Below are 18,739 nucleotides of genomic sequence, written 5' to 3' on the forward strand. Positions count from 1 at the left end.
ATTGGACTGAGACTTACTCTGGTTCTTAGGCCTTTGGCTTTGGATTGAATTACACCATCCACTTTGCTGCGTCTCCAGCTTGCGGGGGGCAGATCATGGAACTTAGCTTCCATGATTTTGTAAGCCAATTCCTCACAATAAATATCTTAACATAGATAGATGATAGATAGACAGATCTTTTATATCATTAATTGCAATAAATGTAAATGTATTAAACACTATAGGTAAAATATAAAGATGGCTAGGTTGGGTTTAAAAAAAAATACAGCTGTATACTATTTACAATAGACCACACGCTTCACAAAGACACATAAATATTTAGAACCAAAAGATAGCAAAAAGATATATTGACTAAATAATCAAAGGAAACCTGGGGCAGCTATCTTAATATTAGATAAAAGCAACTCAAGGAAATAAGAAATAAAGAGAGCCACAACATAACATTAAAAATTTTAATTCACCCTATAATTATAATGAATCTAAGACATGCACAAAATAACACAGTTTCAATATATGTAAATCAAAAGTTGACAGAACTACAGAGAACAATTGACAAATCTACTAGAGTAGTACTCTCTAAAATACTAATAGATCAGGTAGACAAAAAGTAGTAAGAATATAGGAGATATTAACTGAACAATTAAGTTTGATCTAATGGTCATTTTTAAAAAAAAGAACATTTAATGGTTTGAAAATACACATTCTACATACTAATGTGTAGCCCACGTGAAGCATTTATAAAAACTGAATTCTTACCAGGACAAGAGGCAGCCCAACAATTTGTAATCATTCTCTGATCATCACGAAATTAATTTTGAAATAAGAAAGGCTAAAACTATAGGGGGAAAGTTGGTAAATGTTGGCTACATTAATATTAAGGATGACTGTTCACTGAAATACATCAAACAGAGAGTGAAAAAGCAGGTCAAAAATTAGGAGGAGATGTATAACTCAAAGGATTATATAAAGAACCCCCAGAAATCAACAGGGAAAAAAGTAAGCAGCCCATACAAAAGTGAGAAAAAGTTACAAACAGAAGAGAATTTCAACTGTCCCTTAAACACATGAAAAGATGCTCAAACTAAGTAATCAAGAAATGTGAATTAAAACCACAATGAGGTAGAATTTTACAGCCACTGGAAGGGAAAGGTGAAAATCTAAAAGTTGGTCAATACCAATGCAGGGTGTAGATCAAACAGGATCCCTCATCCACTGCTGGAGTGAAACAATATGCTATTTGGGAACACCTCTGTAGATGGGAACATTATAAAGAAGGGCAAGGGAATGAGCAATGCAAAATTCAGGATGGCAGTTATCCTTGAGGGGAAAGAGAAGGAAGGATGATGGTTATCATTTATTAAACTACACAGGTATGGTTTGTACATCCTTTTGTAGGGATGCTATGTTTCACAATTAAGAAAAATATAAATGAAGTTAAAGGCTGGTATCAGCTGATACCAAAAGTCATTCTGATACTTGGTAGGTATTGTGTTATGGTTGACAGAAAGTCATTATGCTGTTAATTTGTCTCTCATCTTCTTTGTGCTCTTTCTACCCGCCTGAGCTTTAGTCAATTAAACCAACCCTGCACATTAAATTTCAAGACGTGTGTTGCCTATTGATCACAAATATGAAACACCTTGTTTACTGCAGAACTTTTCAAGACAGAAAAGTGAACCTAAGACTGTTTAAACTAACATTCCTAATGCTGAATAGTATGGTCTAATATTACTTAAATCTCTTAAACATTTTCTTTAGTCACACTGTGGTTTTTCAGAGTTTTTAGTTTTATCTGGCATGATTTTTCCCATAAAATCATGCTGTTCATGTATTCTGGTGTGTCTGTGAACTTTCTAAATTATTATAAAGTATTAGTTTTAAATTTCTTTTAAGATGATTTCAATCATTTTAGAAGCCTTAAGGTAAAGAAGATCAAACCATTTCTCTTCTTCTTGTGATAATTACCACTCTTATTAAACCCATATCTAGTCAAGCCTAAGGTTTTATAAAGATTCTGTAGTAATTTATTAAGTCAACCACCCAAAGCTTCCTTTACTTGGTCCTATTGAATCACCTCAAATATCTGTCTATGCCTACAGACTTCTAGGGCCATCTGTCTCTTATTTGAATTAAATCTATACTGTCTGACTTTATATATAGATTTTTGGGGTTGGCTGTATAGAAGCAGATGCTGAGAGCAGGCATCAGTGGCTACAGTTTTATTCTTGGACTTAACCCAGGGTCTCTGGAGGAAGGAAGGCATTTCTACCTTTTCCCTAATATCTTGAACTCTGTCTTCAATTTCCTTTTTTTCCTTCCTTTCTATAATAATTCCCTCCCACTTCACAGCTCCCTCTATCTCTTCCCGGAGAGGAAAAAAAATGCCTACTCCCCAAATATTGACATATCACGTTTCTTAAAAACCGAACAATAAAAACTTCCTGTGACACCAATGAGCCATTCAACTCCGGTTCATTCCATCTCTCTTTGGTTCACTAGCAAACCCTCTGAATTACTGTAAACTTCATAGCACTCCCTTCTTCATCTCGGGGCACAGCCCACCTGGCCACCTCTCAGACCTCATCTCTTTCTTTCTCAAACCGGGCTTCCACCACACTGGTCTCCTTACTGCTCCTCACTGTCAAGGGCGCCCCTGTTTCTGGCTTTAGCATTTGGTTCTCCTTCTGCCTCGATGCTCTTCCCCATATATTTGTAGAGTTTCCTCCACGTCTCTGCTCAGGTGACCCTCTGGTCACTATGTTAAGAAAAACCTGAATAACAAAATAGCACCCCCTCCCACCCCAGCCTCTTTAGATTGGGTATTTTTCTTTCTAGTATTTCTCACTACCTGCCATATATTTATTGATTGTCTGCAAACACAATAAAAAAGAAAGACCTTGTGCCTTTTGTTCCCTCTTAGAATAGTGCACAGTTGGAGCTGAAGAAGTATCTGTGGATTGAATCAATTAATGAATGTTGAAAGTGCCCCGTCTAAGTTCAGTAATGATTCCCTTGTTTCTCTGAAGTCCTGCTCATCTCACTGTTGCATTTGCTTCCTTTTTTTTTGGCCACTCGGCTTGTGGGACCTCAGGTCCCAGACCAGGGATCTAACCCGGGCCACGGCAGTGAAAGCCCAGAATCCTAACCACTAAACCACCAGAGAACTCCCTGCATTTGCTTCTTTTTTTTTTTTTTTTAATTTTTATTTATTTATTTTTGGCTGTGTTGGGTCTTCGTTTTTGTGCGAGGGCTTTCTCTAGTTGTGGCAAGCGGGGGCCACTCTTCATCGCGGTGCGCAGGCCTCTCACTATCGCGGCCTCTCTTGTTGCGGAGCACAGGCTCCAGACGCACAGGCTCAGTAGTTGTGGCTCACGGGCCTAGTTGCTCCGCGGCATGTGGGATCTTCCCAGACCAGGGCTTGAACCCGTGTCCCCTGCATTAGTAAGCAGATTCTCAACCACTGTGCTACCAGGGAAGCCCTACCTGCATTTGCTTCTTATAACACATCCTTTCTCCCAACTTCTGTGATATTTGACTCTTTATTCAACCTCCCACAGCTCTTCACCTATCTTCTCCAAGAATTTCTTTCAAATTACCGCTTCCTCCAAGGCTCAGTTCTGGGCCATAGAAACTTCTTTTTCAGTGTTCACATCCTCAGAGACTTCTTCTATTCTTCTTTTTGTTATTGTAATTTAAAAAGACATAAAATTTACCATTTTAACCATTTTTAAGTGCACAGTTTAGTAGTATTCACGGCATGCCCCTTCTTGTGCAACAGAACTTTAGAACTCTTTCATCTGGCAAAACTGAAAGTCTATACTCACTGAATGACAACTGCCCTTTCCCCCTTCCCCCAGCCGCTGGCAACCACCACTGTACTTTCTATAAGCTTGACTACTTTAGATACTTCATATAAGTAGAATCATGCAGTATTTGTCATGTGACTGGCTTATTTCACTTAGCATAATATCTTCAAGTTTCGTCCATGTTGTGGTATATGACAGGATTTCCTTCTTTTTTTTAGCGCTGAATAGTATTCCATCATATATGTGTGTGTGTGTGTATATAGTGTGTGTGTGTATATATATATATATATACCACATTTTCTTTATCCATTCGTCTGCCACTGGACAATTAAGTCACTTTCATCTCTTGGCTTGTGGATAATGCTGCAATGAACGTGGGTGTGCAAATATCTCTTCAAGATCTTCTTTTCAATTCTTTTGCATATATACCCAGAAGTGGGATTGCTAGATCACAGTAATTTTTTTGCAGAATCTCCATACTGTTTTCCATGCAGCTGCACCATTGTCTATTCTTACCAGTAGTGCCCAAAAGTTCTAGTTTCTCCACATCCTTATCAAACACTTATTATCTGTCTTGTTTTGTTTTGTTTTAGATAGTGGCCATCTTAATGAGTGTGAGGTGATATCTCACTGTGGTTTTGATTTGCATTTCCCTAATGATTAGTGATGTTGAGCATCTTTTCATATGCTAATTGGCCATTTGTATACCTTCTTTGGAGAAATTTATATTAAAAGTCTTTTGCCCGTTTTCAAATTGAGTTATTAGTTTTGTTTTGTTTTTTGGTTGTCGTTGAGCTGTAGGAGTTTTTAAATATATTCTGGCTATTAACCCCTTGTCAAATATATGGTTTGCAAATATTTTCTCCCATTCTGTAGGCTGCCTTTTCACTCTGTTGGCTATTTTCTTTGCTGCCCAGAGGTTTCTTCTTTTTTTTTTTTTTTTTTTTTTTTAAGTTCAGCCTGGCTCCTCCTCAAAGACCACCCCTCAACCTGTCCCCTCCCACTTTCCTGGCCTGCGCCCCCGCCCCCGCCCCCGCCCTCGCCCTCTCGGGACAGACCTCAGCCCGCGGTCTCCGCGCCCGCCCCGGGGACGCTGCGGACCGCTCGGCGTGCGACGGTTCCGGCTGCCCGGCCTGCGCCTCTGGGCTCCCGCCCTCTGCCACCCCCGCCAGGACCAAAGGCCGGGACGAGGAGGAGGAGGAGAAGGAGGTGGACTGCAGGGTCTGGGTTGGGGAGACGCTCACGCCGGGAGCTCACTCGGGCCCGCGGCTGCGCGCCACCACCAGGCAAGTCAGCTCCTTCCAGGCTCCCAGTCCTAAGGACCCTCCAGAGGTTTCTTCTATTTATGACATTTTTCATACTTCAGTTGGGCTCCTAATTTAGATCCATGTTACTCTCCTTTGCACACCTCCTTAAGCTTGGCATTACCATGTCTTCCCTTTCTTCCTTATCTTCTATAGCGTCTAACATAGGATTATATACTAAGTGGAAACTCAGTAGCTGAGTTACCAAACTGAATGACTTAAAACTGTCACATCATCACTTCCAGTTTTGACTTAATATCAAGGGCCCAGGCCCCTGTCTCCAAATGCTTTCTGAACATCTCAAAACTGTATCACTGCCAACATATGAGGTATTACAATGATCTTTCTTCCACTTTCTTCTTATCTAATCAATCATTAAGTCCTCTCTAGTTCTACTGTACAATGAGTTTGAAATTGAACATTTCTTTTCCATTCACAGGGTCACTGTGAGCCAACCCTGACTGACGTAGCCCCTCCGAACGCTATGTCCACAATCTGCTCTCAGCTGTGTTTCCAAACAACGAAAAGGTCAGCCCATTACTGTCTTATTCAGGAACCTAGGGTGATTCCAGGTGCCTCTGAGAAAATGAAAAATCTCCCTTGGGCTTTCATTTTGCCCTATGAAGGTGAGAAGTACAATTTAAACCCACGATCCCCAAAAGGGTCCCTCCACTTCGGCCAAATGATGTCCTTCGTTGGTCTCCAGAATGATGCCTCGTTCCTGCTTCTGTACCCTCACTGTCTCCTGGAAGCCTTTCCCCCCTGACTTAAACATTTCAATTCCTTCCCTTCTCTCAAATCTGAACTCAGATATGCTTTTCGCTCTCCCCTGACAACTAACCAAAATCATCTTTGGCCTAACCTTTGAATTTCCTAAGCATCTCTGTATGTTTTAACACTCTGGGTTATACTTTCATTAATATAATAGTATTTTCCTTTGGAATATCAGTACTTTGTATTTTTCTTTGAGCAGTGAGGACCAACAAAATCAAAGTAATTTTTTAAATCCTGAGTTAAAGATTTTGGAAAAGTCAAGATACAATGATTTTTTGCCTCCACCATAGCTGTTCCAAAAAAGAAAATTCAAAACGATTAACTTTGTAATAACCTTAGGCTGTATCTCCATAGACCTAAAACCCATAGATGTAAAAGCCATGGACTGGTATTCTTTGAATAAATTTTCAAAGTAATTAACTACCCCCAATAGTCATGACCTGAGTGCATGTGGAGTGTTGGACTCATAAACAATGTGCTGGGTGAGGAAGCAAAGGCCCATTATGAATTCTTGTTACTGACTCAGTCTGTGATCTTGGGCAGTTCACTTAACTTCTTGATATCCACCTCTCTATTTGCAAATGGGGATAAGATTGGGGTACAAGAGGTACTGCTTTTAGGAGCTTTTAGCCTATGATAGATGAGACATGAATTGTGGCATTAGGCTATGGCAAAATTTCCCTTTTTTCTCTCTTAGAAAATAGGACATGCTTATTTATAGATAATCCATCTTATTCTGAAAAAAAGAGTTTTAAGTCAGTGTTCAAAACATATAAGACTTTAATTTTTTGAGTTAAAAAAAGCATAAATAAGTAGTTGAAAAAATAAGAGAAAAGTAGAAAAAATAAGATGATGAAAAATAAGAGTGGAATTAACAGACAGAAAGTATGTCTTGAGAGTTGCAATTCACTTGCTACAGATGGACTGCAAATCTGACTCTGAGATTTCTAGCAGCCAGCTCAGGAGAGCATGATCAGTTAAATGATTCACGAAGCCCATACGTTAAAACAAACCAACTGCTCCAAAGCGTAACTATTCTTGGTACTAAGATCAGAGGGAAATTTCCTTTTCTCAACAATGACACTCAAGTGATTAAGAGAAGCAGGCACGACAGTTGAATAAGTGACATAAAATTCTCCCCTTTAATGTTTTTGAGTTTTTTTTTTAGTATTTCTTTTTCCATTCTATTTTTCAATAACAAAAAGTTGGCAGTAAGGCTATATTGGTCAAAACCTTGACTAGGTAAAAAATAATTTTTAGGAGAAATTTGAAAGGGACAAGTAGGGAGTAGCAAAGAAACACACCTAGAAGGAATAGGCCAAGAGTACAAAAAAGACAAGTTTTCAGAGCAAAGCAAGGATGAAATAGGAAGTCAGAAGCCATCTGGACAGACTGAGTGTGGTGCCAAAGCCCTGAAGTAGCACAGTTTTACTCAAAAGTTAAGGAAAATGAGTTTGTACTTGGGACAAGGTTGTCATATAATTCTAATGAATAAATTATTTTAATAGCTACATTTAGTAAAATCTCTCCTGTGATTTCATTTCATTTATACTATTTCTCGAAAAAAATGATATATTTATTTATCCTGTAATTAATTGGCCTGAAAGGACTTCTACACTAAGGCTACAATTAGCTTTGATCACAAGTCCATTATGAAGGAAGTAAAAGCAATATGAAAATGACCAAATGACATGAACAGGCAATTCAAAAAAGAAGAAATATGTATTTGCATGGCCTTTTGCATGGCCAATATGCATAAAATATTCTTTCAGTTTTACTAGAAATACGAATTACAAATGCACATTAAAGCATCAGTGATATATTAGTGTCATCTATCAATTAAAATTACACAGTAATTTTTATTTTAAATGATAATACACGGCATTGATCTCTCATACTCTACTGGTGGCAGCTGTAAACTGACACAGCTTTTATAGAGTAGTTTGGCAATACATATGAAAATCTTTAAAAATCAACACGCACTTTAATTTAGCAATTCCACTTCTAGGAGTTTATTCTTAGGAAATAATTTAGAACAATGCCAAGGATGTTCATTGCAGTATTTTAAGTGATTCATAAAAATATAAAGGCTAAGAAATTACAACAATGAGGAATTTCTTTACTAAATTATAATTCATCCATAGAACAGAATCTATGTATTCATAAAAGCTGAAGGTATCACAGTAGAACTGTTGTCCTGGTAAGATGTCCATGATGTATTATTTTGTGTTAAAATCAAGTTATATTAAGATATACTGTAAAGCTATAGTAATTAAGACAGTGTGGTAGTGGTATAAGGTTAGACAAATAGATTGGCAGAATGAACTAGAGAGACCAGAAATAGGTTCACATATAGACAATTGATTTTCAATAAAGGTACAAAGCATTTGAAAGGGAAAAGAAAACACTTTCAATAACTGTTGCTAGAAGAACTACATGTCCTTAGGAAAAAAAATGTACCTCAGTCCCTACCTCACACCACACACCAAAAAAATAATTCAAGATGGATGACAGACTTAAACAGAAAAGCCAAAACTATAAAGATTCTAGAAGAAAACATGAGAGAATATCTTTGCAATTTTGGGAGAGATTAATTAACTTAATCTTAGTTAAGTCACAAAAAGCACTAACCAGAAGCATAACATTGATAAATTGGACTTTATCAAAATGGCTTATCATAAAAATACACCATTAAGAAAATGAAAAAGTGTACCATGGACTGGGATTAAACATTTGCAATCTATATATATGACAAAATACTTCTATCCAGAATATATAAATAATGCCAAAAGTCAATATTGAAAAAGCAAACCAATTATAAAAAAATGAGCAAAAGACTTGAGCAAATACTTCACAGAAGGTATACAAATGGCCAATAAACACATGAAAATGTGCTCAGTAACATTAGACATTGGAGAAATGCAAATTAAAAGCACAATGAGATACCACCGCCTATCCATCAGATTGCTAAAATTTAAAAATGGAAAGTTAAATGTTGGTGAGTATACGTAGCAACTAGAATTCTAATAAAAAATTGCTGATGTAAGTGTAAAATGGTACAGTCACTTTGGAAAGGAGTTTGGCAATTTAAAAAATGAAATTGAACATATATCTACCCAGTGACTCTGCAAATAAACTCCTTAGTTTTTACCCAAGAGAAATGAAAGCATATGTCCACAAAAAAACGTGCACGAGTGTGTTCATAACAGCTTTATTCATATTAGCTACAAACTAGAGTCACCCAATGTTTGTCAACAGGTAAATGAATGAACAATTTGTGGTATATTCATACAATAGAATACTAGCCAGGAATAAGAAGGCATGAACTATGGATACATTTAACAACATGGAAGAATCCAGGAGATACTACTAAGCAGAAGAAGTTACATGGAAAAGAGTATATACTTTTTGATTCCATTTATTTGAAGTATATGAACAAAACAATTCTATGGTGAAAAAAATAAAAACAGTGGTTACCTTTCATGAGGTGGATAAGGCTTGACTTGAAAGGGGCATGAGAAAACCTTTTGGACTGACAGAAATATTTCTTGATTGGTAATAGTTACGTAAGTGTGTACACTTGTCAAAACTCATCAAATGTACACTTAAAATCTGTACATTTCGGTCTTGCTTTCATGTGTTCCTTGGCTTGTAGCTATATAACTCCAATCTCTGTCTCTTCAAATGGCCTTCTTCTCTGCACGTGTGTCTCAAATATCCCTTTCCTTTTTCTTTTTTTAAGTTAATTAATTAGTTAATTATTTTTAAAATTTTTATTTATTAATTTTTTTGGCTGCGTTGTGTCTTCGTTGCTGCACGTGGGCTTTCTTTAGTTGTGGCGAGCAGGGGCTACTCTTCATTGTGGTGCATGGGGTTCTCATTGCAGTGGCTTCTCTTGTTGCAGAACATGGGCTCTAGGCACAAGGGCTTTGGTAGTTGCGTCACAGGGGCCCTAGAGAGCTCGGGCTTCAGTAGTTGTGGCACACAGGCTTAGTTGCTTCAAGGCATATGGGATCTTCCCGGACCAGGGATCGAACCTGTGTCCCCTGCATTGGCAGGCGGATTCTTAACCACTGCGCCACCAGGGATGTCCTCAAATATCCCTCTCCTTTTTCTTATAAGGATGCCAGTTATTTGATTTAGAGCTCACACTAAATCCAGGATGATCTTACCTGGAGATCATTAACTTAGTTACATCTGCAAAGAATCTATTTCCAAATAAGGTCCCATTCACAGGTACAGAGGATTAGGACTTGGACATATCTGTTTGGGGGACACAACTCAACCCAGGTGGCTTTGGTCATATATTAATGTTAATACTTAGACATTCTGCATTGGATAGTTATCTGTATTCAGAGCTTCTCTAGCCATAAGAAGGAGGGTAAGATGGCCAACTTTTGAGGACATCTTGAGACAGTAGAACATGCATTGGCCACTTGGGCTGCTCCTGTTGTACTGCTGAAGCTGGGTACCAAAGTACAAGGATGGGGTGGGAATACATCCTTTCAGTCCACATAAGGGAGGACCCAGATGGTCAGAACCATGTCTATGCCCTTCTATGCCATCAGCATGAGCTGCATATTGCTTTGGGTGGTGGTGAGGCCCTAACCTCCCACCGCCCTCTCGCTAGAGATCTTACTTTTCTCCCTGATTGGGTCTTTGGAAATACGAGACAGCATTAAAATGTGCTTGAGTTTTTATGTATTTTCCATGAAGTCTGTGCCTTAATGTAAAGGTACACTCTCATAGAGGTAATCTGTTTTACTCCTAAAATCGAGTTAAAGAGTTTGTAAGAGTGAGGTAGCCAATGAGAAAACAGTAAGTTCTTGACCCAGGAGTGATGAGGAAAAAGTGGCATTTGAGGAAGTTTTGTTGATTGGTACAGGAAAATCAGAGGTAGTAGATGGAACACAGAGGGACCAAGGTGGCAAGGATGAGCCCCAAGAGAGGGGCCGAAGGTGGGCTTGAGGAGGTAAATTCAGGGCACAGAAAGACTGCACGGTGTGAAGGTGAGGAAAGAATGAAAAAAACGAGCTCAAATCTGTATACTGGGGAGTCATGTAATTGTTGATAAGAAAAGGAAGCCTGCAATGATTGAGTTGTCTTCATTTTCATCCTTTGTTGGAGGTTCATTTGTTTTCCACTTATTTTGGCTTCATGTGGGCCTTGTAGTACAGGTTAGCGCCTGATTTCACACTAATCATAATCACACTAATCTGCTATTGCCAAAATGTGACATATTCAATTTAGGATTCTGCCTGTTAGTTCTCACAAGCTCTGCTGGATCTTTGCTGTAACTCCCTCTTCTTCTTCTTTTTTTTTTTTTTTTGCTTATTAGTGTGTCATTTTACAGAGTGTTGCCCAGACCTCAGAGTTCCATGCCATCTGCAGGCTCTGCAAAGATCTATGTTTATGTACAGCTTGTCTGGTTAAAGTTGATTTGTATGTGTGTGTTTAATTGGTCGCTAAACTGTAGTGTTATAATGATCCAGAAACACATTTCAGTATTGGTGGCATGTTTTGTAGTATGAATAAAAATGACCCGCTCCATCTAAATTCAAGATGTTGCCCTATTTCTTTATTAGGTATGAGAAATAAATCAGACAAGTTGCAATTAACACTAATTCAACCAAGCCATTGAGTTTTGTTTTTAAAATCGAACGCTGCAGTGATCTCAGAGGCAATTTCGATGTTTGCTGAGGTACTGGTGGTATTTCATGTTCATGTTGTTATGAGTTTTCCATGAGTATTCTAGAAAAATCTTACCAGAGTGGTAAGAACTGATGACCAATTCACTTCTGAGAAGGCTCAAGTGGCCTGTGGCCACACAGTGGATACTGTCTTTGGGCAGTAACTTCACCCACTTTTCTCAGCAGATCAAAGGTATAGGAGTCCCAGTTACCAGAGGTGGAAATCACAGAGAATGTTGGCATAAGTTTGCTTTAAAAGGGATTCTTCCCAAGGAGGGAGACACCAGGGTCAGCATTCAGAAGTTGTGGGTGTAGCATGGGAGCAGAGGCCAGTGAAGATGCCCTGCCTTTACTCAGGAAGTCAAAAGCTCTGATGAGAGAGTATCCATTTTCAAACTCCCTCCAGCCTTGAAGAACATGAGGCCATCCCTATACAATACCAATCACATAGGAACTGTCCTATCCTCTCTTCTTGCTTTCCTCCTTACTCTGTATCCCCAACCCCCAACTTTGATTCCGATGGAGGAAGAGACCAGTTACCATCAGATAAAAACTGAAATGTAAATTAATACATTGGACTAGACATGTTTTGTATGCATGTGTTCGAGTGTGTTTTGTTTTTAACTCTTTATTTTGAATTGTTTTAGACTCAGAGGAAGGTACAAAAAGTAGTACATAGAGTCTGTTATACCCTTCACTCAACTTCCCCCAATAGTGACATCTTATTTAACAATATGAGAAACCAAGAAATTGACAATGGCATAATGTTAACTACAGAACTACATTTGGTTTTCACTGAGTTTCATATGTACTCATGTGTGTATGTGTTTGTGTGTAGTTCTGTGCAATTCAAGTATAAATTTGTGTAACCACCATCATAATCAGAGTACATCAGAATACAGAACTACTCTAACCCCATGAAGGAAATCTTGTGTGCTATACACTTATAGTCAGACTCTCCCCATCACATCCTTGTTCCTTGGAAATCACTAATTTGTTCTCCATTTCTACAGTTTTGTCATTTCGAGGATATCATATAAACAAAATCATATTGTGTGTTACATTATGAAATTGCCTTTTTTCACTAAGCATAATGCCCTTAAAATCTATCCAAATTGTTGGCTATATCAATAGTTTGTCTCTTTTTATTACTGAGTAGTTTTCCATTGTATGATTGTTCCAGAGTTTGTTTAACCATTCACCTGTTGAAAGATATTTGGTTTCAGTATTGGGCCATTACAAATAAACTTTCATGTATGCTATATACATTATGTACAAGGTATTGTATGAACATAAGTTTTCATTTGTCTGGAATAAATGCCCAAGAGTTGCTGGGTTGTATGATAAGTGCATATTTAGTTTAATAAGAGAATGGCAAACTTTTCCAGAGTGGTCGTATCATTTTACATTCCCACCAGCAATGTATAAGAGATACAGTTTCCTGCAATGTATAAGAGATCCAGTTTCTCTGTGTCTTTGTCAGCATTTGGTATTATTATTTTTTAGCTTAGCTATCCTAATAGGTATGTAGTAATATCTTGTGGTTTTACTTTGCATTTCCGTAATGGCTAATGATGTTGATCTTTTTGTGTGCTTTTTGTCATCCATAACTCCTTTTTTTTTTTTTTTTTTTTTTTTTAGTATTTATTTATTTATTTATGGCTGTGTTGGGTCTTCGTTTCTGTGCGAGGGCTTTCTCTAGTTGTGGCAAGCGGGGGCCACTCTTCATCGCGGTGCACGGGCCTTTCACTATTGCGGCCTCTCTTGTTGCGGAGCACAGGCTCCAGACGCGCAGGCTCAGTAATTGTGGCTCACGGGCCCAGCTGCTCCGCGGCATGTGGGATCTTCCCAGACCAGGGCTCGAACCCGTGTCCCCTGCATTGGCAGGCAGATTCTCAACCACTGCGCCACCAGGGAAGCCCCATAACTCCTTTATGGTGAAATGTCTGTCATGGCTTTCATTCATTTTCTAATTAAATTTTTTTTTTACTGTTGAATTTTGAGATATCTTTATACATTCCAGATAAAAGTTATTTGTAAAACATAGTTTGCAAATATCTTCTCCCAGTCTGTAACCTATCTTCCCATTCTCTTAAAAAGGTATTTCACAGAACAAAAGATTTTAATTTTAATGAAGTCCAATTTATTACTTTTTTCTCTTAGAAACTGTGTTTTTGGATTCATGTCTAATACTCTTAACCTAGCTCTATGCCCAGAATATTCTTCCTCTTGGGTTAGAACACTTAAATATTTATTTAATATACAAGAAGTTGGCGAAGGAAAAGCAGAAGAATAAAAACAACCTGAGACAAATAGAAACCAATCAGCAAAGTTGTCTACTTAATCCAGTGATATCAATAATTACCTAAATATGGATAAACTAAATACCCTACTCAAAAGGCAGAGATTGTCAGGCTGGACAAAAAGGCAAGATCTAACTATATGTTGTTTGCAAGAAACACACCTTAGATTCAGAGACATGAATAGTTTGGAGGTAAAAGGATGGAAAAGATATCTCATGAAACTAACTATAAGAGAGCTGGAGTGGCTATAATGGCTGAAATATGATTGAAAGAAAAGGGATATTTCATTATAATAAAAGGATCAATATATCAAACAAAAATGTACAGGAATTATAGCCATTATCTTGTAATAACCTTTGATGGAGTATAATCTGTAAAAATACTGAATCAGACGCTGTACACCTGAAACTAATATAATATTGTAAATCAACTATACTTCAATTAAAAAAAAAATAAAAAATGAAGTTTGTGATAGAAAATAAATGTACATACACACCTCACAACAGAACCTCAAAATACATGAAGTAAAAATTGACAGAGTTGAAAGGAGAAATTGGCAATTTAACAATAATAGTTGGAATTTCAGCAGCCCACTCTCAATAAATGATAGAACAATGAGACAGAAAATCAATAGGGTTATATAAATCTTCAGCACTTATCAACACTCTCAACCAACTTGCTCTAACTAATATTTATAGAACATCGAAAGACTTCAGAATACAGATTATTTTCAAGTGCACATGCAACATTCTCTAGGTTAGACCATACACTGATATGAAACAGAATTAAATTAGAGATTCACAACATAAAGTTATCTGGTAAATTTCCAATCTCTTTGGAAATTAAATAACACACTTCTGAATAACCTGTGGGTCAAAGAAGAAATCAAAAGGAAAAGTAAAAATACTTGGAACTGAATGAAACAAAAACACAATACATAAAAAATATGGAAAGAATCTAAAGTAGTGCTGAGCAGAAAACTGACAAATATAGATACCTACCTTAAAAACTAGAAAAAGAAGAGCAATCTAAACTAAAAGCAAACAGAAGGAAGCAAATAACAAAGAGTATAGTAGAAACTATTGAAATAGAAAACAAAACAAAACAAAAAATAGTAGAGAAAACTAATAAAACCTAAAGCCAGTTCTTTAAAAAGATGAACAAAATTGGCAAACCTGCAGCTAGAGTGAGGAAAAATAAGAGAGAAGACACAGATTACCAAAATCAGGAATGAAAGAGGGGACACCACTACTGGTGCTATATAAATTAAAATGACTACAGGATAATATTATGAAATATCTGATACCAATAAACTAGACAACTTACATGAAATGGGCAAATTACTAGAAAGACACATTACTAAAACCGATGCAGGAAGAATTGGAAATCTGAATAGTTCTAGGATAAGTAAAGAAATTAAATTAGTAATTAAAAATCTTTCCACATGGTTAAAGGATTATACACTATGATCAAATGTGATTTCTTCGAGGGATGCAAGAAAGTCTCAACGTCATCAAATCAGTCAACGTGATACCCCACATTAACAAAATAGAAGATAGAAATCATATAATCATCTCAATAAACGCAGAAAAAGCAGTCGACAAAATTCAATCCCCACTTATAATAAAATCTCTCAATAAAATGGGTATAGAAGGAATGTACCTTAACATAATACAGGCCATATATGACAGATTCACAGCTAACATCATACTCAATGGTGAAAAACCGAAAGCTACCCCTTTAAGATCAGTAACAAGACAAGTATGTCCACCCTTGCCACTCTTACTCAACTTAGTGTTGGAAGCCCTAGCCAGAGCAATTAGGCAAGAATAAAACAACGATTTAAAAAAACCCAAATAAATGAACAAACCAACCCAAACCCCAAAACCTGCATAGATACAGAGAACACGATAGTGGTTACCAGAGGGGGAGGGGAGTGAAGGGAGGGTGAGATGAGTAAAGAGGGTCAACTGTATGGTGATGATGGAAACTCAGCTTTTGGTGGTGAGCATGCTGTAGTATACGCAGAAATCGAAATATAATACTGTACACGTTAAACTTATATAATGTTAAAACCAATAAAAATTAAAACAAAAATAAAACACACAAAAAAATCTTTCCATATGGAAAACTACAAAACATTGCTAAGATAAATTTACAAAGACAGAAATAAATGGAGAGACATTTTGTGTTTTGGTTTGGAAGACACATTGTTCTTTCCTAGTTGACCTATAGAAGCCACACAATCCCTTTCAAAATCCCAGCAGACTTTTATTGTAGAAATTGCCAACCAGATTGTAGGTTTTTTCTTTTGTTTTTTCTTGCTGTGTTAACTTTGCTAGTCTATCGTCTCCAGCTGTTCAAATAGAACATTCATTTAGGTGTTGCTGTGAAGAAAATTTGCAGATGTGATTAATGTCTTAACCCTTTGACTTTAAGTAAGAGAGATTATGGTGGATAATCTCAATGGGCTTGATTCAGTTGGTTGGAAGGCCTTAAAATCAGGGCTGATGCTTTCTTGAGAAAAAAAATAATAATAATTCTATCTGCTGACAGTAGCTTCAGCCCATATCCATGAGCTCCAGGCTGACTTTCCTGCCTGCCTGTCTATGGTTTCAGGTTTGCTTAGTCAGCCCCTCCAATCCCATAAGCCAATTTCTCATAATAAATCTCTTCATATATATCGGTCCTACTGGTTCTACTTCTCTTGTTTAACTCTGACTGACACACTGATATAATAATTTATATGGAAATGCAAAGAATCCAGATTAGGCAAAACAATTTTAGAACAGAACAAAGTTGGAGGACTTACATAACCCAATTTCAAAACTTAATATAAAGCCACAGTAATTATGACCGTTTGGTATTATTGGTGGAAAGATACGTATATAAATCAATGAGACAGAATTGGGAGTCCAAAAACTAACCTTCTATTTTTGGCCAATTGATGATGCAAATCTATGTACACATAAAGACTTGTACATGTGTATTCATAGCATCATTATCTATAATAGCACCAAATGAAAACAACCTGAAAGTCCAATGATTGTTGAATGGATAAATAAAACTGTGGCATACCCATAGAATAAAATAGTATTTAGTAATAAACAGGAATGAAATACGGATACATGCTACACCATGGATGAATTTCACAGGCATCGTGGTAAGTGAAACAAGCCAGACAAAAGACAATAAATTGTAAAATTCCATTTATATAAAGTGTCCAGAAAAAGCAAATTTATAGAGACAAAGTAGATCAGTGGTTCCTGGGGCTGGGGAGAGAGCAGAAATTCATTGCAATGGGCTTGAAGGAATTTGGGGAGAGTCATGGAAATATTCTAAAATTGGATTGTTATGATATATGTATAGCTCACTAAAACTTACTAACAATATCATTGAATTGTACATTCACAGTGGGTCTTTTTATGGTGTGTAAATAACACTTTAATGAAACTATTTTAAAAAGGGAACAGAAAAATCATGGGGGTCTGTCCCAATGGTAATTAAGGGAAAAGAAAGGGAAAACTCTCTACAGAGTAAATTTAAAGTGACAGTTGAAGACAAAAATAAAGCTGCTTTTGCAAATACATTCCAGGAGTCCAGCACTTTTCACACACAAGTTATAGAGGTCCATATGGCTATTGCTAGATAATGTGGCTGTCTCTAAGAATTCATAACATAAATATATTTTCTCTCAATGTCATGAGAATATATAAAACTTTGATTCAGCCACGGTTACCTTACTTTGCAATATAATTTTACAATTTTCAGCTTTATGAGCCATAAACCACTTTCTACAGGATTCCAAGTGTAATAGAAAAAGCAATGAAAAAAAAATTACAAGTCAGAAGGCAACTGTAGAAATCCACGGGTCAGAGTCTTCATTCAGGGCCACACCAGCCCATTGACTTCTCTTGGAAGAAAAACTGCCCCAAGGTTAAATTCAACCCACCCTGACTCCAGCTAATCACCTCAAAACTGTGGGCCCTTACTCCCAGTGGGCTCAGCAAAATTATGTGCATGGCTCAGAACACTTGTTTTCAAGGGAGATAAGGGAACAGCACAATTCATAATTCATATCAACTGTAAAAATCAAGGATAAAAAGGATAGGAAAATCCAAGGCATGATATCACACTATTTATCAATGACAAATTATATATTTAATGAGTAAATGGGAAAGAGTTTGCTAAGAGGTAAGAGTATTAGACAGGAAACTAAGATTTGTTTGGTTTTGTATTTAAGCAGCACTAGGTAATAAGCAAGGTTTGAAAGGATAGAATCTCGGTTAACTGTTTGGACAGCAAACTAGGGGTTTCTGCAAAAACACCCTTGCTTCTCCTCTCCCCAGTGAAGGGGCACTGATTTCCATTCACATTTTAATATTTGGAGGCACTTTGCAAACATAATCACTGTACTTACCATCTGCCTTTGTTAAATAACTAAAGGTATTTGGCCACTACCCTAATTTGGTTTCTGACTTCTGGTCCAGGGTTTCCAAGGCAGGTCACATTTTAAGGAACATGACCAGACTCTTTTCTACTCTGCAAATCTCTCGGTCACACCAGGAGATGATGCTGAGCTGTCGCTTGAAGAGAACCAGAGGTAGCTGCTGGGAGCATTTTGGAGTCAGGCACGGATTTGCTGTGATCACCATAGAAATGGTACCGAGTGACCTGCGTTTCACAGACTTTAAGCAGCATAGGGATATTAGATATTCCAGAAGCAGAAGCGTTTTCTCATTCCAAATTGTATGGAGAAAATTTGGCCCTGTCTGATACTGAGATTATTGCCTTCAGTGGGGTGTAAAAGAGTCTCTCAGATTCAGATTTCTTAACTCCTCTTTTGAAATAGAGCAGATGAA

This window comes from Eubalaena glacialis, chromosome 12, assembly GCF_028564815.1.
Source record: "Eubalaena glacialis isolate mEubGla1 chromosome 12, mEubGla1.1.hap2.+ XY, whole genome shotgun sequence".
Classification (NCBI taxonomy): domain Eukaryota; kingdom Metazoa; phylum Chordata; class Mammalia; order Artiodactyla; family Balaenidae; genus Eubalaena; species Eubalaena glacialis.